Source organism: Myodes glareolus, chromosome 12 (genome assembly GCF_982192425.1).
Source record: "Myodes glareolus chromosome 12, mMyoGla1.1, whole genome shotgun sequence".
NCBI classification, from domain to species: Eukaryota; Metazoa; Chordata; class Mammalia; order Rodentia; family Cricetidae; genus Myodes; species Myodes glareolus.
In genome coordinates, this window is record NC_142037.1 from 79,961,127 (window position 1) to 79,988,559 (window position 27,433).

The following is a 27,433-nucleotide window of genomic DNA, read 5'->3' on the forward strand; positions in this document are numbered from 1 at the left end:
TTTGATTTTTCAAGACAGGCTTTCTCTGTGTAACAGTCCTGGATGTCCTGGAACTCGCTTTGGTTTTTACAAGGCAAGGTTTCTCTGTGACTTTGGTGCCTCTTGTAGACCAGGCTGACCTCGAACTCACAGAGATCTGCCTGCCTCTGCCTCCTGAGTGCTGGGATTAAAGGTGTACACTGCCACCGCCCAGCCCTAATATTCTTATATGAAGAAATACAACCTGTAATTCCTTAGTCCTTCAAGTTAGGGTTCAGCTCCTATTTATAACCTTGTCTACAGCGGCTCAACACAGCAGAGAAGAATCCAGAGCAAGCCCCCAGAGACGTTTCCACAGACGTTTCCACAGACGTTTCCACAATGCTGTTATCTCAGGGGTCCTTTTCCCAGTGGACACAAGGACTTCATTACAGCTTCCCACTGGCCATGCACTTCTCCACCTGCCGGGTTCTTTTGTGGTTTTTCCCTTGGTCGCCATCTTATCTCTGAAATGCACTCATCCCTTCAGTTGATGTACTCTTCCCATTTAAGGTATTGATTTCTTCGTTCAGGGGCAAAAGACATGCAAGAGAACAAATCTGCACTGTGGAATGTTGGTCGCCAGTTTGGTAAGGTGGTTCATCCAAAGATGGCTGATGGATGCCTGAGCTCTCCGTTGGCCAACCTCTAGGAAGGGTGCTGGAGAGAGAAGGGTGCTGGAGAGAGAAGGTGACCGAAGTCCCAGGAAGGACAGGGTAAAGCCTCAGCCTCAGGGGAATCTTCCCCACGAAGTAACAGTCCCTGCAGACCTAATGATGAGTCGGTCAGGCATGAAAAGAGGTATGGGAATTCTCAGACCAGGGAAGACAGGCCAGGGAGTCTAAATGAAGAGATAACTTTGTGAATTCAAGAGCGCGCGCGCGCGAGAGAGAGAGAGAGACCTGGAATGCAGGCTGAAGAAAGAACTTCTCGAATGAAGCAGGAAAAGAAGGCAGGAATTGGGGTGACAGGCTTGTCACAGCACCCTCTAACAGTGCTACAAGAACTTGCGGTACAACATATGGGTATTTAGTTTTCAGTCCTAAGGAAACAAACGGTGGCTTCTTAAAGGGACTTTCAGAGTCTGTCCCTGAGAGAACAGACCCCACCATTTGTTGAGTGCCAATGAAGAACAGGCACGGTAAAAGGCACTAGAATTCTGAAAACTCATCAATACCAAGTGGCCCTCCCATTAGGGAGCTCACTAAATAAGACTCTGTCTTCTTATTTTCTTTCTCCTGTTCCTCATCCTTCCATTCTATTTTAGACAGGGGCTTCCTGGGTAGTCCTAGGTGCTCTGGAACTTACTAGGTAGGTGTGGTGGTTTGAGAGAAAATGGCCCCCAAAGGGAGTGGCACTATTAGGAGGTGTGGTTTTGTTGGAGTGGGTGTGGCTTTGTTGGAGGAAGTGTGTCACTGTCAGGGCAGGCTTTGAGGTTTCCTATGCTCAGGATGCCACTCAGTGAGTCAGTTGACTTCCTGTTGCCTGCAAGATGTAGGATTCTCAGCCACTTTCCAGCATGTCTATCTGCATGCCGCCATGATGAAAACGGACTAGATCTCTGAAACTGTAAAGCAAGCTATCCCAATTGAACGCTTTCATTTATAAGAGTTATCATGGTGATGTTTCTTCTCAGCAACAAAAAATCCTAAGACAGTAGACCAGGTTGGCCTTGAACTCACAGAGATCCACATGCCTCTGCCTCTCCAGTGTTGGGATTAAAGGTGTGTGCCACCATTTTGCTTTCTTTTTGGGACACTAGATCCCAACGGCAATAAACCTATCCAAGAGCAAAAAAAAACAAAAAACAAAAAAACAAACAAACAAAAAAATCCCGCAGTCATTGACACCTTCAGAGTCCAGCTTAGAGGAGTCTTGACACTACAGGGAAACCGATGACCCTAAGCACTCAGAGGTTAATTCCCTTGGCAACTGTTTCCAACTTGAGAATGTGGTATGAGAAGAGAACTACAGAGTTCACCCTGAACGCCCCAACCATGGCATTGGGAAAATCACGGTCTCTTTCTGGCCATTGTGCTTCTCAGGTTATAATCCGAAACTTCCATATAAACGGTTGTATAACAGGCGCTGAGGAGGGGACACCCCAGGCAGCCTACGCGCTGAGTGACGAGGCCAGGAGCCAGGGTAGGACTCTATTCTCAGTACATCATCAATCCAGTAATTCAGCCCATGGCAAACAACAGCAAGTCCCATTATGTCATACTTATTGAGTTCTCCCTTGTCTCTGCCAGCCGGTCTTTGATTGAACATGTATCACGATTGCCTGCAGTGCTTTGCTCCCAGTCTGAGCTCTGACTAGGCTGGGCTAGGCTGGGGCTATAAATTTAGTCTGCCAAGTTCCCAGGTGATGCTGACACTGGTGGTCCAGGGACCCAACTTGGAAAAGCGCTGGTGAACCCATGAGATGTTCAAAGGCCACCCATACCCTCACGCATGGCGAGAACGGAAACAAAAACTCAGCTTTAGAAAGCAGCAGAGCAAGGGTTCTAAGCAAGGTAGAAGAGGTTGCTACAGCATGGAGAAGAATGGCCTAATTGCCTCCACCAGTGGAAGGCACAGAAAATAGGAATGAAGGGAACAAGCCCAAGAGGAAGGAGCTTCATGTTCAGAACAAGCAAGGAGGCTCTTGTCTCTCTGGGACTGAGGAGGAAGTCACACACAGCAAATAACAGAGGGGGAAAGAGGACCAAAGAGGAGAGAACGCCATAGCGGTAGAGGCCAGGGTAGGAAACAATTGGATTTGTCCCTTGGATTGATCTTCCAGGGACAGAGAGGAGAGCAGTGGTTGTGTGGACGGTGGGGACCAGCAGTGATTCCAGAGAGAGATGGTGTCACCTTGAGCTGTTCAGGGCCAGGCTGATGGCGATAGGTAAGGCTGAGAGGGTCCTGGGGCTTCGTGGGTGTGAGTTACAACTCTTAGGGGAGATGTTGGGTTTGGGCTTCAGAAATGAAGTAGATCCTATCTGCCAAGGAGTCGAATTATACACCGCTGATGTCACACAGCGGAGGGCTCACACGGGAGCGGGGCAGAGCAAACGTGTATTTGATGCCCAGCTTAGATCAGAGCATAACTCTCCTCGCCCGGTGTTTAAGAGCCTCCCCCATCCCTGCTTCCCCCGTGTTCTACACGAGACTCTAAAAGGCAGGATGGCCTGAACAGATATGCTGCAGATTCTAAAAGATTACAGATGCCAGCCCAGATTGGGGAAATGACCAGGGTAGCATTTCAGTCACCCATGCTAGAGCCTCGTTTCCCAAGCTCCAAGCCAACCCGTGCAAGCCAGAGTTTCCTGGAACCCCATCGACTTCTGCCCACCAGGACTGGAACACTGTGGTCCTTCTGTAACAAGACCTGCAATGACAGCTTTCCCTGAGGCACGCCAATGGCTCCTCTGGTTGTCTCGACTCTCTGCCAGGGTGTTCCACAGCATCCTGAGATCACCTCGTCCCTCCTCCTGTGCCGTTCTCCCGGGAGCTAACGGCAACAGGGAAGATGAAGGAAATGCTGACTCGGGAGGTGTGAGACGTGGTGAACTTGACTGTTGGCATGTTAGATAGGACTTTGATAGGCTGAAAGGGTGGAGATGTCCTATAAGCATTTAGTCAGGTATATCTGGAGCTCAGGGAGGAGTCTCAGTTGGCCGGCTGACTTCTTAGTCTAGTCTAACAAAATGCCCTAGAATTGGGTAACTCCCAAACAGAAACAGTGTGGAAATCCAAGGTCAAGATGCTAGCAAACTCAGAGTCTGGTGAAGGCCTGGTTCTGCCCTCCCAGATGCACCTTCTCATCATGTCCTGGGAGGTAGGGAGTGAGAAGGTAGGGGTGAGGAGGTAGGGGTGAGGAGGTGGGGGTGAGGAGGTGGAGGTGAAGAGTTGGGGGTGAGGAGGTGGGGGTGAGGAGGTGGGGGTGAGGAGGTGGGGGTGAGCAGGTGGGGGTGAGGAGGTAGGGGTGAGGAGGTAGAGGTGAGGCGGTGGGGGGTGAGGAGGTGGGGGGTGAGGAGGTGGGGGGTGAGCAGGTGGGGGGTGAGCAGGTGGGGGGTGAGCAGGTGGGGTGAGGAGGTAGGGGTGAGGAGGCTTTCTGCAGCAGTCTTCATGAGAGTTCCACCCTCGCAATCTAATCAGTCCAAAGGTCCCATCTCAGAATATCATCACCTTTGAAGTTGGGGTCTCAGCATAAGAATTGGTGGGGTTCAAACCACAGAGGCTGGATCATGAAATACGAAATCTCTAGAACTAATGGACTCCCCTGGATGTGTGAGGAGCAAGGGGGGCCCTAGCACGGGTGACAAACAGTGGACAGTAGAGAAAGGTGCCGCTGTGGTCATGGGAAGGGCTGTAGTTCACATCGTTTCAGAGCAAAATTCAGCAGTGAAGTGGCTGAGCCTCTGACTCCTCCCTGGATCAGGTTCTCGCAGTGGGACGGGGCAGAGCCAGGGCCGGGCTCCAACCCTGGAGCTCTCTCTTGACTTTCACTCATTTTCTTATTCGCCCGTCCTCGGCTGAGCTCTCTCATGTGAGCAGCAGGCACTGGGTGGGACTAGATGAGAGTCGCGGTGCAGAGTCAGCCGCCAGCCACTCTTCCCTTGTGGTAGGAAATCTGTCTCTCTAGGTTGCCATATCACTCGGGTGTGCCGAGGCTGACCAATCAGGAGATGACTGCCACCGAAAAGAATGTTTTGTAGATCCCAGGGTGGGCTACATGTCATCACACAGAGGCCACAGGTACCCGCAAGGGTGTGTAAAGAAGCAGGCGAAACCAGGGCAACAGCCAGCATTGATCTCCACAGCGTCCTAATTTCCGTTGCTGTGATAAAAGTTCTCTGACCGAAAGCAACTCAAAAGACAGGTTTATGGATTTTCAGTTTCAGGCGACAGCCCGCTATTGTGGGGAAGTCAAGGTAGAGACTTGAGCATTACATTCAAAGCCCAAAGCAGAGGGGAACACACACACACACACACACACACACACACACACACACACACACACACTGCCTGCTTGTTTGCTGGCTAGCTTACATCGCTAACACAGTTCAGGGCCCAGCCTAGAAAGGGTGCTGACCACTGTGGCTGGGTCTTCCTATAACAATAACAGCTAAGATAATTTCTACAGAGATGCCCACGGACCCACCTGATCTAGATACTTTCTTATTAAAACTTCCCACGCAATTCTGGGTATGTCAAGTCATGAGTTAAAGCTAAGCAATGCCTGTGGAAGGAAGGGGTGAGACAGCACAGGCATAGTTAGGGTTAGCTAGTGTACATCATTCCGTCAGGACCAACCAACTGGTCCTCGAGACCACTAAAGGCAGGACATTGGTGGCCCAGGATGAAACAGTAAATGAAATACTGAGTGTGCAGTTGTGTTTGAAGAGAGAGGGGCCATGAAGATGACAGGATGCCCCTGTACATGATGAAGGTACATTATTGCCAAGTAGGGCAGAGCAAGTTGTGGTTGTCATATGCCTTCGGGACAGATGGCAGGGTACTCTTTTACAGTGGTTAGAAGCACAGCAAGAGAATGGCAGCTTAGCACCTGCGACCTGCCCGCGTGACCTCTGCAACCCAAATATAGAAGCTTTGCCCTGCCTCACCCTCTGAGTTCAAACCGTAGATCGGACACGCTACCAAGTGGTCTGTGAGAAGAACAACACACAAAGAGAGCTGGGCAGGAAGTTGGTGCTACCAGTGAGGGAGGCTTCTTTTACAACATCCCTGTAAAGGGTCGAGCCTTGCCCGGTGAACAGTCCAGGGGACTTGTAGCCAAGTTTGAGAACGCCGCGTTTTGCCTTATAGGAGAAATAAAGAACCCAGGAAGAGAGTAGAAGAACCACCAGGTGGTTTGAGAGCAAGAGCAAGAGCGCGTGCGCACGTGTGGTGGATGGGGGGCAGACAGGAGGGCTGCGCATGGGGTCCCTCCTGCCTCATTTTTGGCTAAAGGAGCCCAGGCAAGCAACTTTTCCTGAAGGCCTCCCAAGGAGACTTGTAGTCTGCTGCCCCCTAGTGGTGATTTTAGGTATGGCACGACTGTCAGAGGAGGATTTTTGTTTTCCAAGTTTATCGGTATGGTGGTGGTCCGGGTGGGGACATCCTCAGAAATGTGACAGGCATAGCGGGGGCTTGTGACTTCAGGAGTCTCTCCTTTACAGATTCTCTCAGGGGGACTTAAAAATCATCAGGCAAGCACAGCTCTGGCACCGACAGGCAGTTGCAGTCTGAGAGGCTTCCTGTGCTCCAGGGTTAAGGACATCCCTTGGGTCCCACCTCCCATGAGATCAAGCACAGTTGTGCAACAGTAAAGAGTGGCAAGGCTGGCTTGTGCTTGGTCCTCATGCTTCGTTCGAACACAAGCTTAGACAGTACTAGAAAGCCCATCTTACTAATAAGATAGCCACCCTTGAGGTCTCCTGCCACGATCTACAAGCTGGCTACCAAAGCAAGTTTTAAACCCAGAGCCATGAGGCCTCACCACCTACACCCTCTGCAGACTCCAGGAAGTCTCACCTGTCCCGAGCTCTCCAAGAACTCCAGCCGGATCACATGTTGCGTGTCTGTGGTCCTTCCAGCTCCCTGGAGCTCATCTTGCCCTTGTTCCACACTGACTCGGGCACATCCATCTGAAGGGTGATCCAAAAAAGGGACACACTTGCTGGAAGGGTGTCTTTGTCCAGTTGCCCTATTTTTGCCAGGCAAAAAGTTTCCCTGAAGCCAGTTCCCAGACTGAGCTCAGATGGTGCCAGCCTCCTACCCACCCCCCCAGCCTGTCTGACTCCCTCGCCTCTCTCCTGAAGCTCCCTCCTACTGGGGAAGGCTCATTTCTGTCTGCTCTACCTCAGTCTTTTAGTTACTTTTCTATTGATGTGTTAAGACACGACATTTACAAGGCAACTTATAAAGAAAGTATTTAATTTGGGCTTACGCTTTAAGGGGATTGTTAGAGTCCATGCTGGCAGAGCAAAAGCGTGTCAACAGGGAAAGCAGAGAGCTTACATGGGGATCCATGCACAGAAAGAAGCGGAGAGCAGGCTGGAAATAGCACATGCCTTCTGAAACCTCAAAGTCGGACCCCAGCGACACACAAAGCCACGCCTCCTAACCCTTCCCAAACAGTTCCACCAACCGGGAATCAAATATTCAGACACAGGAGCCCACAGGTGGGGCTATTCTCATTCAAACCACCGTGCCCAGCCACAAGTGTTCCTGGAGTTCTGATGTGGTCAAGGCTGCCAGGAAATATCCTGGAACGCAAATTCTGATTCCAAGAGACAGCCAGTGGGATCCGTTTGTGAGTTTCTGCTGTGTGTGGTCCTCCGATGAGCTTGAGAATCATCCAATACTCACATTCGTGAACCTGGACCAAGGATAGGAATGAAGGCTTAAACATTAAAAAGCCATGAAGCAGTTAAAGAAGTGCCATATGTACTTACAAGCCCAGCTGACCGGTGAGGACCCCAGGACTCTGGTACCCCAGAACAGAGAGAGCTGACCTCCCACCTTGCTCCCTTCTCTTTCTACCTCTACTGAGCCAGGGGATTAGCTGCATTGGTCTCAGTGGCCAAGCCCCTCCCCCTTTTCTTATTTGCTCATCTGAATGTGTGCAAGATCACTAAACAGCAGAATTGTCCTGGCCTCTGTTCCTGTCCGTTTTGGACAATGTGCATTGTTAACCCAGGCATCGCCTGTGGCTCCGGAGATGGAGAATTCAGAGTAGAGCAATTCCCGACATACAGACAGGACTCTGTCTGTCCTGGGCCTCTCTTCTGAGCCCAGGGACCAGCTTGTGAGAGTTGGTTCTCCCTTTGCACTCGAGGGTCCTAGGGTTTTAACTCAGTCTTCACCGTTGGCAGTAAATGTGCCTTTACTCATTGAACCATCTCTCTGGCCAGAGAATTCTGAAGACAGAAAAATAAGGATAAATATAAGTTCTGGTGTCTCTGATCAATCTTGTCGTGTCTGTACTCCAGCCCACTGTGGTTACAATTTTTCATCGCTGTAGAATATACATAGCATTTTCCATTTTAAATTACGTAGTTTGATAGCATTAAATGCACACACGTTGCTTATAATCACCGCCATCACCCATGCCTAGGACGCGAAGTATAACACTCTGTACCTGGTAATGGGTGCAGCTCCCTGCATCTCCCTAAGCCTGGATCCGAGCAGCTTCCAACTGGAACAGTCTGTCTCCAGTTATTTCACTTAGTAGATGCAATCAAAATGCATTCACGCTATAGTGTGTGTCCCAAACTGTCACTATATGTCCCTAAAATAGAAGCGAGTAAGTGGATTTACCCCTGTTCTTCCAACTGGCTTGCCGTGTAGCTGACCTGATTCCTGGGACCCACGTGCTAAAGGGGATGTTGCGACGCCCGCAGTCTGTCCTCTTACCCCCCCCCACGCCGCCCGTGCTTGAATCATGCATGGCACAAAGACGTAAATTAACAGAACAAAAGGGGAGAAGATTAATCTGTTCTTAACGCCCTCCTCCCCACAGTAGCTGAGTCTTGCCCACAATCAATGCGACACTGTCATGACACATGTTACCGATAGATGGCGCAAGGGATCAGCTGCTAAATTCAGCGGCGTTTGGAGAACGTTTGTGTGCCTCACAGTGGACAGGTCAGTGTAGGAACTCAGAAATGCGCCGTTCTCCCTGGGTGGTGTGTGTGAAGCCTCGTGCATTTCACTTCAAGTGGATAATTATTGGTATCAGACAAGTTTGCAATTTGTATTAAATAGGAAGAATCAAGTTTGTTTCTCCATATGGAGGTTTTCCTATAAAAGTCCACACTATTGTTAAATGCTTGAGGCTACTTACGCTTATGCAGTCTTCTGCTTAACAAAAATAATTTGTGCAAGTGATTTATGGGCTAAGTTCCCAGTGCAAATAAATTGTTTGAAAAAAATTCTCCAAACTTGATATAGCATGAACAAAGAATTTAAGAATGGCAGATGTGGCTGGATCTTTCTTTACTTTCCTTTTATATTATTTATTTACTGATTGATTGATTGATTGATTGATCGGTTTTTTGAGACAAGGATTCTCTGTGTAACAGCCCTAGCTGTCCTGAAACTAGCTCTTATAGGCTGGCATTAAACTCAGAGATCCACCTGCCTGTGTCTCCCGAATGCTGGGATTAAAGGCCTGCACCACCAGCACCTGGCAACTGGGATCTTTCTTAAATATTTTTATTATTTTTAATTGTGTGAATATGTGTGCACGTGAGTTGCATGTGTGTGTGAGAGTGTGTATATGTGAGTGTGTGTGCACACATGCACACCCGTACTAGCAGAGGCCAGAAAAGAGTGTTGGATCGTGTCCCCTAGTTGGCTTTGTATTGCTGTGATAAACGCCAAACCAAAAGTCATTTGGAGAGGAAAGGGTTTATTTCATCTTACAACTTACAGTCCATCAGGAAGTCAGGGCAGGAACTGGAGGCAGAACAGCAGAAACCCTGTGAGATGCTGCTTACTGGCTTGCTCCTGGGTTCAGCTGCCTTTCTTATCTCTCAGTATCACACAGCAGAGACAGGACCACCCGCCGAGCTGCCGCCCTCCCAACAGCAATCGTTAATCAAGAAAGCACCCGTAAAGGGTTATCTACAGGGCAATCTTACACAGATTATTTCTCAATCGATGTTTCCTCTGCCCACATGACCCTAACTTGTGCCAAGTTGACAAAAAGCTAACTAACCCGTGGAGATGCTCAGCTGTGCGCTGGACACCAAACTCATGTCTCTGTAAGAGCAACGTGGGCTCTCAGCCCCAGAGCTGCTCTCCCGCTCCCTTTCTGATCTTAGAACCTACTCTTCTTCCATCCAGAGTGAGCTCTAAACCCTGCTCTTTAGATGCCAATTCTCACCAGCAGCAGTCTGAGGGCAGTCTGATAGCTTTCCCTTTCCCTGTCTTCTCCAGCTATTACAAATTTCTGAGCTTTTCTCTTCCCTTGAATGGCTTGCCCGTAATCTCTTGATACAGCCTATGCCTGTCTTTCTCAGGATCTATATGCATTGCTGTCTCTTTCTCTTCTTGAGCTCAGCTACCAAACCTTCATACCTACAGCCTCCTAACTCTCCTGGGTATTTACATCCGACTAGAAAGCAAGAACTCAGTCACAGGTATCGGCGAATCAATCCCACACCAGTTATGTTTTAAGGGGTTATTTATTTTGGGGGGTAAAACTTACATACACCATAAACCGTCAGGAAGGGAGCCTAGTCGCTGGAGCAGGAGCCAGGAGCAGGAGTCTGGAGCAGGAGCCGGGAGCAAGCACCAGAACCAAGAGAGCCTGATCCGGATCTGCTTCTCTTTTTAAAAGAGAAATATACCACGCCCCAGTGGGCTGGTATTTCAGCAGCTATTGGCTGACGGAGCGGAAGTCGCACCCCGCTGCACTGTGGGCTCGTATTTCAGCGACTATTGGTTGAGGCAGCGGAAGTTACTCCCACAACACACAGGACTCAGGCCAGCTCCACTGGGGAGTCACCCATGTATATAGCTGCTAACTATATTCAGGTGGTGTCCTGGAATCAGAATGCTGGAATCAAAAGCAAACAAAGAAACAGACTACCAAACTCACTACTGCCCCTCCTCCAGCGTCTCTGTTTCTGCATGCCAGTTTTGTTTTTCCTCGCAGGAAAATAGGAAAATAACAGTTCCCATCTTACAGAGTTACCACTCCTGCATAGGAACAGAGTACTGCAAGGTCAGGCAGAGCTAGCTCAAGCAGTGTTAGCTGTGATTGTGCAAAGGAATCATTCGATAACTAAACAGTTAACTCACAGTAGCAGCTGTTGGTAAACATATTTGCTGTGAACAACAGGATCTGGCAAGATTCGCTTTCTGAAGGTGGCACAGTGAAGGTCACATCCGTGTCAGGGTCAAGCCTCATTGTAAGTCACAGGCTCCTGGTCTAACATGGAGAGAAAACTCCAAGGCAGACATAGCAAATGTGCACCAAGGATTGGAAGCAGTGTGGCCAAACTGAAGGGACAAAGGGCTACTGATCTCAGCCCCACAAAACCCAACCCCACAGCCCCGGTGAAGAGAAGAGCTGGTATTTTGGAAGGAACTGCACAAGGAGAGTAGGTGAGAGACCCATCTCCCCTGTGCAGTTCTCACACTCAGATGCGTGACAGAATGCCTTTGGGTGAGCGTGGCAATGACACATCTGTGCCTGCCCCACCAACAAATCCCAGGGCAACGGAAGCTCCATAAAATGTCCCCTGCCAGTGTGAGGGTTTGAGGGGTCCCTTTGTTTAACTAGCAAGGGACTGGGGTCAGCCAGGAAATCCAACAGATTTCTGTTCGGTACTTAAACAACCAAATAACACATTGCCAACAGTTTTTTCTCAAAAGAAGGCACTCAGAAGGAGCACTAGAAAGAGGAATTCTGAGGAAAAAGCCAAACAGGAGGAAAGGAAATCTTTTGTAAAAAATGATGCTGTAGTTCCTCAAGATTAAGAAAGCAAAGGCAATGTCAAATGTGAATGAGTGCTTTTCAAACCAGGAGAGAACAGGCTAGAATTCAAGATGACTTTTAAAATGCCATCCAGGGCCAAAAAATTTCAACCTATTAACTTCAATGGAGGGGAACAAAAGCCACCGCTCCTTGGAGCAGTTGAAGGCGCATGGAGGGGATCTCTTCTGAGAAGTTGTCTGAAAAGCCAAGGCCCCGGCCAGAGGTCTCTGGGGTGCAGCCTCCAGCTCTTGCTCCTGCCATCCCCAGGGCCTTCTTGTTACGATTTCACGGAATTCACCCGGGAGCCACAGTGCGAGCTCCACCTGCTCGCTATCTTGAACACTCAGCACCCTCGTTAACTCAGATCCTCTTCAAGCAGCGATTCAGTAGAAAACACTTCAGGAGAGTAAGAACTTAGGAGCTTCCAGAACAGACAGAGTCATCTTACAAAAGGAGGGCATGAGTTCTTTTCTCTGTAATGAAATGGAAAATAAGAAATGTAAAATGGACCGTCTGTGGATGGCTTAGCTTCACCGTGAACCTGCCTGCATGTGGAGTCACCTAGGAGACATTCACAGGAGTGCACCTATGGGGGTGTTTCTACACAGTTTTAACTGAAGGGGGGAGACCCACTCCCAATAGGTGCGATAGCACTCCGTGGGTATAGGCGGAGACTGCTCTTTCATTTCCCAGCTGCCCAGACCCAAATAATCACACAAAACTATATTAATCACAACACTGTTTGGCCTATTAGCTCAGACTTCTTAAGTAACTCTTACATCTTAAATTAACCCATTTTTATTAATTTATGTATTGCCACCAGGCTTGTGGCTTACCAGTAAGATCTTCTGGCATCTGTTTCTTTAGGCAGCTACATGGCATCTCTGACTCCACCTACTCTCTCTCTATATATATATCTCTGTTCAAATTTCCCACCTGTCTATATTCTGCCCTTCCATAGGCTGAAACAGTTTCTTTAATAACCAATGGTAATAAAACATATTCATAGCATGCAGAGGGGAATCCCACATCATCTCTCCTTCTCTGTCTACATAAAAAGGAAGGTTTTAACTTTAACATAGTAAAATTAAGTAACTCTTACATCTTAAATTAACCCATTGCTATTAATCAATGTATCGCCATGAGGCTGTGGCCTACCAGTAAGTTTCTGGCGTCCTTCTCCTTCAGCAGCTACATGGTGTCGCTCTGACTCTGTCTCCATTTTTTCCTATATTTCTGTTCAGATTTCCTGCCTGGCTGTACTCTATTAAGCCATTGGCTGAAACAGTTTCTTTAATAACCAACGGTAATAAAATATATTTGTAACATACAGGGGGGATCCCGCATCACATGGTTTGGGGTTTCAAGCTGAATGAATAGGAGGAAGTGAGTTGAGCACCTGCCTTCATCTGTCTCTGCCAGGATGAACTGCAGCCCTTGAGCGTCTTCCCTTAAGTTGCTGCTACTCAGGCTTTTGGTTATAGCAACAAGGACGGTAACTAAAGCAGCATCGCAGCCAGTCTGGAGTTTCGAGCGTGAAGGATTTCACACCTCTGCAAACAATCTCCTCACAGAACAGAAACTCTGATCCATGCAAACCTCCCCAGATCCACTACCATTTCTCTTCCTGCCTCGACGGACTTGCCTAGCCCAGTTATGCCACGCACAGTGAAACAGCATAGTATTTGTCCTGCCGTGAATGGCTTGTCACACTGCATAATGTCCTCAAGGGTCACCCAATCATGTTAGAGATCTTTAATATCCATGGTACGCAGACATCACATTTGGTTTATCCTTCATCTATTGGTGCTGGGTGGTACATTTTGAGAAGTCTTGGTTGGGGCTGGAGAGATAGCTCAGTGGTTAAGAGCACTGGATACCCCTCTGAGAGGTCCTGGGTTCAACTCCCAGCATTCAAATGGCAGCTCGTAATTGTCCGTAAACTCTAATTCCAAAGGATCCAACACCTGTCTTGGCCTCTGTGGGCACCAGGCATACAGGTTGGTACACAAACATACATGCAAGCAAAATATCCACATACAGTAACTTAAAATGTAAACATAAGTCTTTGGAAGTGTGTGGGGTGAGCATGAACGAATGTCACCAGTCACAATTAGCATTACTGAGGCCGTCTGTTAGGCCAGCACTGAAAATAGGGTCTGCATAACTCACTGCTGACCATTCTTCCATTGGGAAGAATTGGGAAGTCTTACTAGTCCAAAGTGCCCAAAGTTAGATTTTCATCTGCCTTGTTAGTACTCTTTTGTTGCCATTTTAAAATAGGCAAACCCATTTTATTGGCTAATCGTGAAAATGATGTGAGATCGCATATGTGAAGTGTCTAACACATCCTGAACTAACAAACGCTCACCGGCTTTCCCGGCAGCTTCCCCTCTCTCTGTACTAGTGAACGTGCTTTTCTGAAGCTCTCTGAACTGTGGCCCCCTTAGCGCCCTTGTCAAACAGACCCACCTTTCCTTCACCCTCTTCACCAGCGGTGCTGTTGAGGTGACCTGCCTCAAACGATTTCATCTTCATCTTTCAAGTCCCTACATCTTTTGAGACCCACAGTAAAAAGACAAATACATGATGTATTACTTCCTGTAATATATGCGACGCCTGTGTTCTCGAGCTAGAGTCGACCCCAACTATAATGACAATCAACCCCATAACAAACAACTGCCCAATGTTAACATGTATCAAGTTCTGATGAAATGATATGCAAAGGAGACAGGGGATCAAAGAAGGCACTGTTTCTGCTATGTGGGGAGGGGACAGACGGGCACCCCGCTGTATGGCCATGTTGTACCTGACATGAACTGAGGTGGAGCTGAGCGAATGGAGGAGAGCAGAGGGAGGATTGTCTGCACTGGCTTTGTGCCAGGAGAGACTTCCTTTCAGAGCTGATTGGGAGCTGAATTCCAAGAGATGAGAAGGAACGACCACGTAACAGAGGTCCAGCTAGAGGAGACGGGAGAAATCCCAGACTAGGGGCACGGAGTGTGCAAATGCATCAAAGCACGACTTGTCTGGTCTCCCAAAAGTCTGGGGTCTGGGGAAGTCACAAAATCCAGAAAGTTCCTTGTCATGGGGAGTCGTTGGGTGCTGTGAAGAGCATGACATTTATCATGGAAATTCTAGACAACGTTTGATGGAACGGGAAGGGGGACACAGCACCTTTGTAGTTTTAAATGACTCTCATAGGAAACATATCGAAGGATGGTGGAGCTAAAAGCACAAGCCAGAGAGAATATGGATGCTTTGCAGGAATCTAAAGGAACAATGCTGAGTTCCTAACTCACAGCAGCACAATGACAGCAAGGCACACACAGTAAGTGTGTGGAGTCGAGCGATCACATGTGGCTGCAGTAGGTAGAGAAACCAGAGATGGTTCCCACTTTTTAAACCTTGGTATGTACTTAGAGGATGGACCAGATTTGGGATGGAGAGGAGAAGCTTTGAGTGACAAGATCATGGATACTGTAGTTCCGGATTGTCTCACAGTGACAGGTCTGACACTGAGTCACCGGTTAAGGGTGAGTCTGTATACCTAAGCAGGGAGCTGTGCCAAGAGGCTGGACCTGGAACCTTGTATGGAAATAGATTGCAAAGAGGCCATCATTAATACTCTAATTCTGAAGGAAAAGGTAGGAGTGTCTGTCAGCTGGTCCAAAATTCTGTAAGCATCGTTTGGACCTGCTCCAAGAGCAGAGAAATAAGAGTGACCAAATAGCAAAAGTATGATCATTTTAGTTTGCTAATAACATAAAGGGGGAACCAAAATTTTTAGATTTATTTTATGTGTATGAATATGCACCACATGAATGCTGGGACTATCCGATGGCTGTACTGGGAGTCCAACCTAAGTGCTCTGTGTGTGCAACAGGTGCCACTGACCTCTGAACCATCTCTCTAGCCCCAATAACCAGATGCTTAAAATCTGAATTTGAAACCGGGCGGTGGTGGTGCATGCCTTTATTCTCAGAACTCAGGAGATAGAGACAGGCAGATTTCTGTGAGTTCGAGGCCAGTCTGGTCTACAACAGCTAGTTCCAGGCCAGGCTTCAAAGCTACAGAGAAACCTTGTCTCAAAAACAAAACAAAACAAAACAAAAACATCTTAATTTGAGACTCATCTCTAAGCAGCTCTACTTTCTTTTAAAGATACCGAGGAGGTGAGTTGGGGACCCCTATAAATCTCCTTCATCGGGTCCTGCATGGCTGCTGACCCTTCTTGATGATCCTGGCATTTCTTACCATTGTCTCTGCTGCTTTCTCTGTTGTCACCTGTCCTTTCTCTGCACGTATGGTCAACCTTGCTTACATGCAATTATCCCCATGATTCCATTATTATCCAGTGCCCATCTTCCGGTTGAGCTGGTACATGTTTTGTGACCAGTAAGTGGGTGACCATGGGGGGACACGTGTCTGCGCGCCGTCTCTATGGTATAAATCCTTCTACCTCAGGTGATTCTGAACTGCCAGCACACTGTCGGCCGCATCTCAGGACTGGAAGTGCTTTAGCTGTTCTGTACGCTGGTTGTGACGTATCACTATTTCTGAGATGGTGATTAGCGTATGTGATGACATGCCCCCGTCCCCTGCTTAGGTCCTAGGACATTTCACAGAGGAGGAAACTGGGCATCTCTACCTGTGACATTTGCCTGGTAACTCTTCCCCTTGCCTGTCAACCCATATGGCCACCACATCAGACTTAACATGCCTCCTCTCAGGAAACCTGTGAAGGTCCTGAGCCTTCCAGGCTCACTAGTATTTGTGAATTCATTCCTTATCTCCCCCTTCTTGACCTTTATAATTGGGCATGACCTCTAGACCAGTGCAAATTATACCGTCTGTTAATAATCTTATCTCAATCTTCCCCCCTCTCCCTTTCTCCCATCCCCCACCCCGACTGGCCCAGCACACACTATGAGCAGCTGGCCTGGAACTTGAAGCCCTCTCCCCGCTTCTGCCTCCCCAGTGCTAGCATCGCGGGCAGGCATCACCATGACCTGATCCTTGAGCATGTGGTTGTCTGTTGATCAAACCCTTACTCACTTTTCCTTGACAACAAAGCAATCTTTCAGAGCAGGTGTTCATGAAATGCATTGTCTCCCATCCGAGTACTACAGGCCCAGCCCTGTTGAGCTTCCCAGAGCAGATGAGATTTGTGCGCATTCAGAGTGGTCTGGCCATGCACCTAAAATGTAAACTGTGTGAAGAAGATGTGATGGCTCACGGGAGAGCTACCTCCATTTTTGACTGCCTTGCTATCTGAAGTAAATTATTCAGGCCTCAGTCCCCCAAGTAGGAATAGTAATAAGTTAGTAATAGTAGTAATAAGGAAGCTATCAATGTGCTTAACAAAGACCCAGAGAATATAAAGTACCTCAACATTAAAAAATACTCTTGAGTAAATATATTTGTCAGGCACAGGAATTTTCTAGAAAATAAACATTCTGCATTGGGGTCATCTTTTTATTTTTTTCAATCTCAAAGGTTCCTGGACTACCTGCAGAATTTAAGATTTGACAACCAGTTTTACAAGAGCCTGGTCCAATCCTTCTTCCACATTCAGCACTCAGCCAGCCGTAAGCACCAAAGCCTGCAGTGTGTAGAGGCGGACACTGTAAACACAGATTAGCATCATTTACCCACGCTTTTGTGGGATTTCCTTTAGAGAGCAAAGAAAAGAGAGAAACAGTGCCAGAGAGAAACCCGTGCTTCTCACAATGGCAGCAGTGTCGGAACCTCCGGGGCTGGGAATGGAGCCGGTTCCACACAAGTGCTTCTTTGTGAAGCCAGGTTCCACACTAGGCCGAAGGGAGGGGAAGGGGCGGAGGCCTCCTTCTAACACTTCAGACTGGGACAGACCTGTAGCTAGGAAAAGGCTCATGTCCCGACTGCTCTTCAGGCTGGAGAGATAGCTCAGCTGGTAAGAACACAGGAAGACCTGAGTTCAATTCCCTAGAATCTATGGTGGGTGAGTGAGTGGGCTTTCTTGCTTAGCTTCCCAGCCCAAGTGGATGTTTGGGGTTTGCTGATGTCAGCTTGAGCTGGTTAGTTTGTAAAAATGAGAGACTGAGAAACTGCTAAAAAAAAAAAAAAGCAAAGCACATGTAGGGTTGTGTTGGGGGAAGGGGGTTACATGGTGCGTGAGAACTCAGGTCTCTAAGTGCAGCAGGCATTTACCTGGCTGATCTAATTCCCTAACCCACTTTGGATCTCTAAATGAATACCTCAAGGTCTTGGGTTCTATTGCTTCTGTGTAACACGGTGACCAAAAGTAAGTTGGGAAGGGACGGATGTATTTGGCTCACATTGCCCCACAGCAGTCAGGACAGGAACTCAAACAGGGCAGGAAGCAGGAAGCTGCTGCAGAGGCCTTGGAGGGGAGCTGCTAACTGGCTTGCTCAGCCTGCTTTCCTATGGAATCCAGGACCGCAGCACAGGGGTAGCATCAACCACAATGGACTGCTCCCTGCCCCCATCAAACACTAATTTAAAAAATGCCTTACAGGCTTGCCTACAGCTGGATCTTATGGCAGTATTTTCTCAGGGGCGGTTCTCTCATTTCAGAAAACCCAGCTTGTGTCAGGTTGACATAAAGCTAGCCAGCACAATTGGCCGCTTATCACCTTGACACGCAAACACTTCACTGTTGGCCGTAACCTTTCCTTTCTTATCCATCCCCAAGATTATATATTCATAGACATCACAACAAAAAAATTTTTATATACTTAAAAAGTCTCACAACCTTACAAATTCAAACACCTTAAAAGTTCTCTTAAAAATTTTCTTTAAAAATCCAAATTCTCTGTAAAACCCCAAAATCTCTTCTTTAAAAGTTTAAAGTATTTCGCTGTGGGATCCTGTAAAACCAAAAATAAATTAAGTGCTTTCCTAGTCTAAGAGGAACCAGAACATTCACAGTCTGAAAAACAGCAAAACGAACTGTAAGTGACTCTATCCCTCTATCTGGAATTCACTCACAGTCTGTACTCCTCCGGGAGGTTTGCATGGCTTCTCCGGCTCCGCCCTCTGCAGCACACACAGCTTGTCTAAGTTCCAGTTAGGCCTACTGCACAGCTGCTGCTGTAGGTGGTCGTCATGGTACCGGCATCTCCAAACGCTAGGGTCCTCTGCTGCAACTGGGGTGGTCGTCATGGTACCGGCATCTCCAAACGCTAGGGTCCTCTGCTGCAACTGGGCTGTGCTTTCGTTGACAGCTTCTCATAGAATCTTTCCATGATGCCAAGTCTCAGCTTCTCAGCACTGATCCCTTCAATCCTGGGCCTTCAGCTGCTCCTGAGGCTGCACCTTCACCAATGACCTCCCTCAGTGCCAAGCCTCAGCTGCTCTCCATGACCCCTTCACGCCTTCAAAACCAGTACCACCTGGGTGATGCTTACACATTACCAAGTCTGGCTGCAAGCACAAGGTACAACCTTGGCCACCTCTGGAACACAGCTTCTCTGTGCTTTCAGGAAACACTTCCCAAAAGATTCCACCTCAGTAATGCTGGTCTCTTCTTAATCACCACGAATTTCTTAGCTCTAGTTGACCAGCATCCATTATGCTAGCAAATGAAAGATTTCTCTTTAGTAGGTTTGTTCTCTTGTTAATCACAGCTGAATCTTTAGCCCCAGCTAATCAGAACCACAGAATCTTAATTCAAAATAACAAATGGCCCCAAAAGAGTCTTTAAACTTCCCTCTGAAACTTCACAAGTCAGACTTCCGTCTTCTGCATTGCTTTCAATATTTTTATCTTCCAAGCTCCTACAGAACATCTCACCAAGCACGGGATAATGATTTTTTTCTGCACAAAGTTCCAAAGTCCTTCCACATTCCTCCAAAGCAGCGTGGTCAGGGCTGTCATTGCAACCCCTGCTATCCTGGTACCAACATGTCTTGCTGAGGGTTTCTATGCCTTCAGTGAAACAGCGTCACCAAAAGCAAGTTAAGAAGGGAAGGGTTTGTTCAGCTCACACTTCCAGAGCCCTGTTCATCATCAAAGAAAGTCATGAGGAAACCAAAGCCGGGCAGGGACCTGGAGGCAGGAGCTGATGCAGAGGCCATGGAGGATGCTGCTCACTGGCTTGCTCAGTCTCCTTTCTTACAGAACCCAGGACAACCAGCCCAGGGATGGCACCACCCACAATGGGCTGGGCCCTCCATCAAATGCTAATTAAGAAAACGCCTTACACCTGGATCTATGGAGACATTTTCCCAACTGAGGATCCCTTCTTTCAGACGAGTCTAGCTTGTTTCAAGCTGACATCAAACACATTCGCACGTAGCTGAGGTTTATAAACTTGAATTGGGAGCTGTCCTGCCGTTTGGAAATGGCCTATAGAATCCATAGTCAATATTTTCTACACTACGTTTACTTCCAGATAACTTATGTTCTTACTCTCTGGCCCAGGGATGAAGGAGAAATCTTACACCGGGAATCACAAAGGTCAGGATGTGTTCTGTGGTGGATACAGGAACATGTAACTTCTCTGGCAGGATTCAAACTGCAAACACAGTCTACTTCATGGCATAAGATGCCTCACTCTATCATACGTACTTCTAGTAATTTCTCCTTCCATGCCTTTCTGAGAAGATACACTCCCTCCTTTGTTGACTTTCTGGCTTTTAAAAGTAGTAAAATACAGGGATCTCCCCCGACCCTGCCCCTGAAATAGGAATTTTTTTTTTCCATTTAAGGAAGCTAAGAAAATGAAAAGGCTGTCCTTGGAATGAACTGTTAACATTAATAGGTAAATGTTTATTGGACAGCTACTCTGTTGGCGAGAAGTAACCTTCCCAGTTATGTATATTAGAGACAAGGGCCTAAATAACACAGACAAACAGCTTCCATGGGACCATGGAGAACGCACAGTCCTGTGTGGGAGAGTTACTGTCTTGTCCCAGACCTTAGGAGCTGCTGGTCACCCTGCAAAAATCCTGCCAAACAGTGGGCTTCAAGTTGGAAGCTTCTTTGCCTCACAGAAATAAACTCGTGTTAGCAACCGGGAACAGTTCCACCGCTCCCTAATCCTCCCCCAAGGCCAATCACTAACAGCATTTACCAGCACAACACTGATAACGGGAGAGACTTGAGCCACCACACTCGGATATTACTTCAGTGTTGGGGGCTGAACTTATTCCTCTTGGTGACCTTGGGCGGAAATGCAAGGAATAGCCAGGTACTAGATATTTAATAGACTGCCAGGAGGAAGTCCCTGTCCGAGGTCCATCTTCTCTTCAGGGTTCCACACTAAGAAACAGCCGTTTGTGGCCACCACATCAGCTTGTGGACAGCTGTGCTTCTGTGCCCCCAGAGGCCGTGCAAACCTTCAGTCCATGTTACACCTCTCTCGGGGAGCTGTCTCTCTAACTCACACTACACTTGGACTGCGTGTGTTCTGAGCTACAGACCACTGAGGTCCATAGCCTCTCAGAGATGATACAGTTGGAACACGTATCTGCTGCTGGATCCTTAGAGAACATTCCCTGGTGAATTTCCAGCCAATCTCATATTTTAATCAAACCTTTACCTTTCTCCGTGGGAGCTATCACTGCAATGCCAAGATTTACAAGTGCATTACAGACTGGTGTTGAAGAGTGCTGGCTGTCACGTGCAATGCAGCAAACGGAGATATCAGTGTTGGCTGCCGGAAGCAAGAATTGGTGAATCAAATAAACCCCTGCCAAAAATAAATTTCAAATATGATACCATTAATAGGTAAAGTCAAATAGAGAGAAGTGTGTTGGTTTCCTTTTCCCAAAAGACTGACAGTGATGTTGAAGGAGGCTAACTGAGGATGGGGACCATCCCCAGCAGCCAGGGGTGGAACTTGTGGCAATAGAATCAGAGGGCAGATACCACAAGAAAGCCACCAGGGATACCGACATGTACTCATAGCACATTTTGTCAAATGGGAGTTGACAAAAAAAGTAAGTTTGTTTAATACGTTCCCAGCACTGAGTTAAGAGATGACACCAAGACAGCACCCCGACGGACACATAGAGCCAGAGAAAAGCACAGATGGATTCTCTCAGGGATACAGACATGATGCCAGGTCACGCAAACAGGTGAGGGGTCATTGGAAGAGGTTAGTTTCTTTTTGAAATGAAATTGCGCATGAAAGGTTTTTTTGTTTTGTTTTTTGTTTGTTTGTTTGTTTGTTTGTATGTTTGCTTGCCTGTTTGTTTTTAAGGGTAAAACTAGTCAGGTGTGTAGGACACTACCTCCCACAGCGAGGTTTTCTTTCTCCATAATGTTATATGATCAGCTATATGGGTGTCATCTCCTATAAAATTTTAAACTAAAAAGGCAAGTCCACTAAATAACCAGGAAGGGCTGGGGATGTGAGGCAGTCAGTAGAGCCCTTGCCCAGCCTGATATAAAGCTGGCCATGGCGGCACACAGCTGGATCCCAGTAGTAGAGGGAGGACCAGAAGTTTAAGGTCGCCATTGGCTTGGTAGGAAGCTGGAGGTAAGCACGGGTTAGATGAGGCCCTTCTCTTGAAAATGGTCAGAAGAAAAATTCACAGAAACACCCCAGCTCTCTTCTTGTTTGGTTGGCTGACTTCTCTTGGGTCAATAAGTTATCAATGCTTTCTTTCCCTCAATGAACGGTTTCTACCAGGTCTCGTGGAATATTTCTCAAAGAAAGTGAGATTCCCAACTAACTGAAATGACCAAACATGATTCCTTCAAAAGAATATGCCGTGTAACATAAAAAACAGTGTTGGAAGGAATTCTGAACCGCTGGCCTTATTAACATGAGATTCTGGGTGTGCAGTCAAGGGCATCGGGATCTCCAGTCCTCCGCAGCCCTTAACATCCACACGAGTCTGCCCCCAGGCTAGAATAACTTAGTCACCTGACTTTCCCGTAACTTTTATTATGTTTGGCTTCAGGAGGTGCATTCATGCACACGTGGGTCCTTTTCCATTTTCCAAAAGTTTTTTGTAGGATACCAATAACCCCCTTTCTTACATCGCCTCTGTGATATCAGACTAACACTTTTTGAAGAAAGTCCAGTGCATCTCTAGTGCTTATAGACAAATATGTCCCATCCAATTAAAATTCAGTTTTACAATAATGTCAAGTGACTCTGGGTTTAATATCATTTCTTAGCTTGGTAGTTTATAGTTTTCTCTCAAAACTAGATCGTAGATATAATTGATTTCAGACAACAAGATGGCTCGTAGGTAAAGTCACTTGTCATTGAGTCCAACCCCGGGACCCCACGAGGTTGAAGGAAAAAACTGACTCCTGCAGGTTATTCTATGACCTACATACATGCTCTGTGACGAGTGTGTGCACACACAAGTATGCAAACAAATGCATTTATAAAAGATCTGGCTGGTTGGTGTTGCTTCTAATAGTGGCGGTAAGAGCTGGTATGGTGCACTCGAGAGGTCGAAGCAAGAGGATCACAAGTTTGAGACCAGGCTAGACTACCAAGAGGGTAGTTCAGAAAAACACAAAGATATTGAAGAAAATCTTGTTAATTATTCTAGCTTCGTGCTGTTTTGGAAGATCAGTTCTCATTATTTAAAATATTATCCTTGACTAGGAAGGCGTCCGTGGTGAATAAATCCCGAATATTAGACCCTGCAGTTGTCTGAACATAATGATTGTTGGTGCTCACAACTGAAAAGTGTACAATCCGGTTCACAACTCCAGGCACCTGTCATTGTTTTTTCCATTTGTGGGACAGAGAAGGGGGACAGGGAGGAGCTTCCGGAAGTTGCTGCAGAGAAAGAAATGTGGTGGCAACCTGTCTCACAGAACCCACTTTCTGTGCCCTGAATGCCCTTTGACATTTCCAGAGCTGCTGTTTATTTGGGGCTGTGTGGGATGTGAAAGGTCTTTGTTAAATCACAGTATTTATGAGTGGCGTGAGACAAAGACGCAGGGCATGTTTTGGGCAGTCATGCGATCTCTACCGGAAGGAAGCAGAGTGTTGAATTACCAGAGAGTCAAGCCCACAAATCCACCCAAGAGGGCTGACTAGGGGAAGTTGCCAAGATGGGCTCAGAACCACTTCCCCCTCCCATCTGCCTGAGGACACTCGGGCCAAAGGAAGGCTCACTGCTCTTTGACTCCATTCTAGCAAGGGAAACACAGAAACTGCACAAAGCAGAATGAATTTTTACACAGAAGGATACACCTGCTACATACACATTAAAAACAAAGTTCTTGGGTACATCAACTGTCTCCTGAATGTATTTTTATTATTATTTTATCCCCTGAAGTATTTACCTAACATACACTGAGTTTTACAATTGCCTGTTATCACAGAAATGGCCAAAGAATTCTTTTTCTGCCTTCTCAAATGAAATGCAAAGGAAGCCAAGTTCACCTACTAAGTCCTTAGAAAAGATCTTTGCTTACTCAACCGTACTAGAAGCCAGTAAGAGGAAATGGACCATCTTTCTTAAACAACAAAACACGGGGAATTTACGGTGGCATACAACAGCAGCGATGTAGTCATTTTGCATTTTAAGCCCTCTTTAACCTTCAAATGAGGATTGCGCTGTGTTTAATTAGCAATATGGAAGTTGAATCCCTGAAATAGCGAGATGTTTCCTATTTTAAAATCACAGCCTCTCGATTTTCCCAGGAGACAATTAGACAGCTGGTCCCTCTGCTCTGAGCTGCGGTGTAAGGTCTGAGCGCTCAGATGCTGCCCCACCTGTCTGCTGCCACACCTCCCCGCCGAGACAGACTCATCTCCTGGGAGCCATAAGCCCTAACAAACCCTTCTGTCCACCTTCGTGATGGTATTCTATCATAGAAACAGAAAAGTAACTCATTCAAAGAAAAACGACATGGGTTTTGTTTTTGCTTTCTTTTTTAAGAGAAGTATCCGGTTTCCTTGACTACATTGCTCTCCTGTGCAGTGCACAGAATGGCTTTCTAGTGAGGCTTGACAACAGATCCTCAGTTTGCTGTTTTCATTGAAGGATCGTTGAGTCGGTGTTTTTCTTCTGGTAACTGTAGCAGCATAAGAAGGAAGAGAGAAAGATCCTTAGGTCATACGAATTAAGAAATAGTCACTATATGTGTACGATTTGCTTGTAGGAAATAAAGCTATTCCAGCCTTGATTTCACCAGAAGAGACAACACTCTCATCTAATAGCCACGGAAAACAAATGGAGAAACGAAGACTGGTTCAGGCTCGCGGGTGAAGCTCAGCTGAGCGAGCAGCTACCCAGGCCCAGCCCTCCCCCATCTCTTTTCTCTTGCTTTCCGTGCAGGTCCCTCCCGCATCACTGATTCTACCAGGTTCTCTTCTGCTCTACACTGAAGTAGGAGCCACAACTTCTGCTGCACCCTGAACAAGAGCAGATAGGGTTCTTTGTTCTACACCTCCAGGGGACAGAAGCCCTATTATGTGAGAGCCATAGGTACCACCCGTAATTACCTGGTCAACCAGAAGGATCATTTGGGTGCTGTGCCTCTTGAGTAGGATTTAGTTCGTAGATTTTGTTTAATTTTCCTAGTGTTAGTTTCCTTTTATAGTTCTTGCCCTATCTGTTCATGTCAATGCCGAAGATAGCATTTTTAGAACTGGCTTGTAATAAATACCTGTAGCCATTGCCGCTTGGGAGGTGGAGGTAGAAGACAGGAGACAGGAGGTCTTTGTGGGATACATAAATTAGCAAGTTTGAGGCCAGTTGCAGTTAATAGAACCCTATTTCTAAAAAATAAAAATAAATAAAATAAAATAAAAAGTTCAAGCATTTGAAAGACTTTATGAATTTACAAAACATACACAAATATAAAAGAAAATATAACTAGGGCCATGGAAGTTACTAGAAATATTTCATAAAGGGGGAATGGAGCAGCTGGGTCAAAAGGTGCAGCAAGGACACCCAAGAGATAAGGAAAAGCCCACTAAGAGATAGCACAGAAGCCTCTTGTCACCTGGGTGGTGTCCTGCTGGGCAGAGAGCCAGGAGGACTGTCCTGGGCTGAGAGGAGCAGGCTGGTGGGAGATCCTGCTAACAGACAATTCCATCATGCTTGGAAAAGAACAAGGAAGCACTGTCTTTGCAATGTTCCCAAGAATATTCTAAATGCACTTGTGTATCCTCCTAAGTCCTCCAAACCAGTTCATACCATCTGCTGTACACAAGCAGAAAGATCACGCAAGAGGCAGTCCCTCCCTACCCTGAGAAGTTACATCCCCGAGAGGAAGATTGTCCGGGGATTATTGTTTTGTTTTAGGCCATTGTTTTCTAGAGACTGTCGGTCCAGCAAACACTATAATTTAACATTGCATCCATTCCCTAACACCTTTTAATCAAAACCCCGGAGCTGTGATTAGGGAGCCTTCACATGACTCTGTTTGCTTGGCAGGCACTTTTTTGCCCGTCAGCTCCGTGAATCCTGTCTTCACAATGTTACCCACACCTGGGCTTTCTCCTTTTTTCCCACGGCCTTTACAACTAAACAGTGTTTATTTTAAGTCATTGAATTAGTTTTTTTTAAAACCACATTTAAATGTTTTAGTGGCTTTTAGCCAAAAGAGGGCGCAACTCTCACGAAAAAAAATTGTAACAGTATTTCATAAAACGCTGCTTTTGACTGTTTTAATTCTGTAGCTGCTGTAATTTAGTGCAGAACTGGGTAGCACACGCATGAGAATTCATTCCCCTGTCGGAGTGAGAGCTAAAAGCCCTTGGCTTTGCTAGAATGGATTCAGAAAGGACTAGGATAGAGAAACAGGGCGAAGTTAAGGGGTTTCTGTTTGGGATAATCAAATCACACTAAGATAGAAGGCTTTAAGATGAAACACTAAATAGGAAAGGAAAAACAATAGAAAACCACTCGTGTAGCGCCCCCTAGACAAACAATAGAAAACCGCTCGTGTAGCGCCCCCTAGACAAACAATAGAAAACCACTCGTGTAGCGCCCCCTAGACAAACAATAGAAAACCACTCGTGTAGCGCCCCCTAGCTTCTGGCTGCTTCCACTCTAGCACAACTTCCAGCATCCATGAAGTGATAGACTTCAGACTTTATACAAGAGGTTAAAGTTAAATCAGATTTTTCAGAGAAGGCTTGTTGATGTTCCCCCAACACACACCTGTGTGTGTGTGTGTGTGTGTGTGTGTGTGTGTGTGTGTATCTGCATTGTCACTAGGATTGTTCATAGCTCAGGGAAAGCACAGGAAGTATTGCGGCTGGTTAGAAGGAGGGAAGTGTAGATTCCTATCTCAGCTGGGCTTGAGTCTCTTCACGACTTGTATACATTTTGTCACAGTGATGGCATGACATAAGACAAATCTTGGGTACAGGCAGACATACGAGGGGAAACCATGCTTCATGACAGAATGCACTCTAATTACCCCTTACTCAGCAGAACTTCATCCTGCCAACAAAATCTAGAAATGAAGGTAAAAATCCATTCCACAGATTGGCAGTTCCAAATTCAAGGTTCCTGTGTTTCTATTCTTCTTTTGTTTGTTTTGACTTGACTTGGTTTGGCTTTTTTGTTGCTATTTTTTGTTGCTGTTTGTTTTTTCATTGTTGTTGGTTTTGGTTTTTTGGTTTTTGTTTTTAACCTGATTCTCCCTTTTTTCTGTTACTGGTCTGAATTCTGAATTCAAACTTATCCACTTAGCATGCATGCCTGTCTGTCACGTGAACACAATGGACACTCATCCAGGGGAATAAGTCATTTTGATTGGCTCTGACTCCAGTGAATGAAACCAATTGCAAGTAGGGTTTCACCGAAACACTACCTGCTGACTGGTGTTGCCGTCCCCGACTTGGACACAAATAATCCTCTTGAGCAAGAGTGCAGAATTCTTGCTTCTTCTTAATGGACAGGTCTATAATGACATCATCAAGATGTGGATACCATTTGGGTGGGAATCAAGAGGACAATAATCTTCTAAAACAGTGCATCAGCCAGAGCTGTG

General features: G+C 46.7%; 1 protein-coding gene across 1 annotated transcript in view; it reads left to right on the forward strand.

The window, feature by feature from the left end:
• Cldn10 (claudin 10) overlaps positions 1–27,433 on the forward strand; it is an 83,403-nt gene that overhangs the window by 19,545 nt on the left and 36,425 nt on the right. The gene's annotated exons all lie outside the window — the stretch shown is intronic.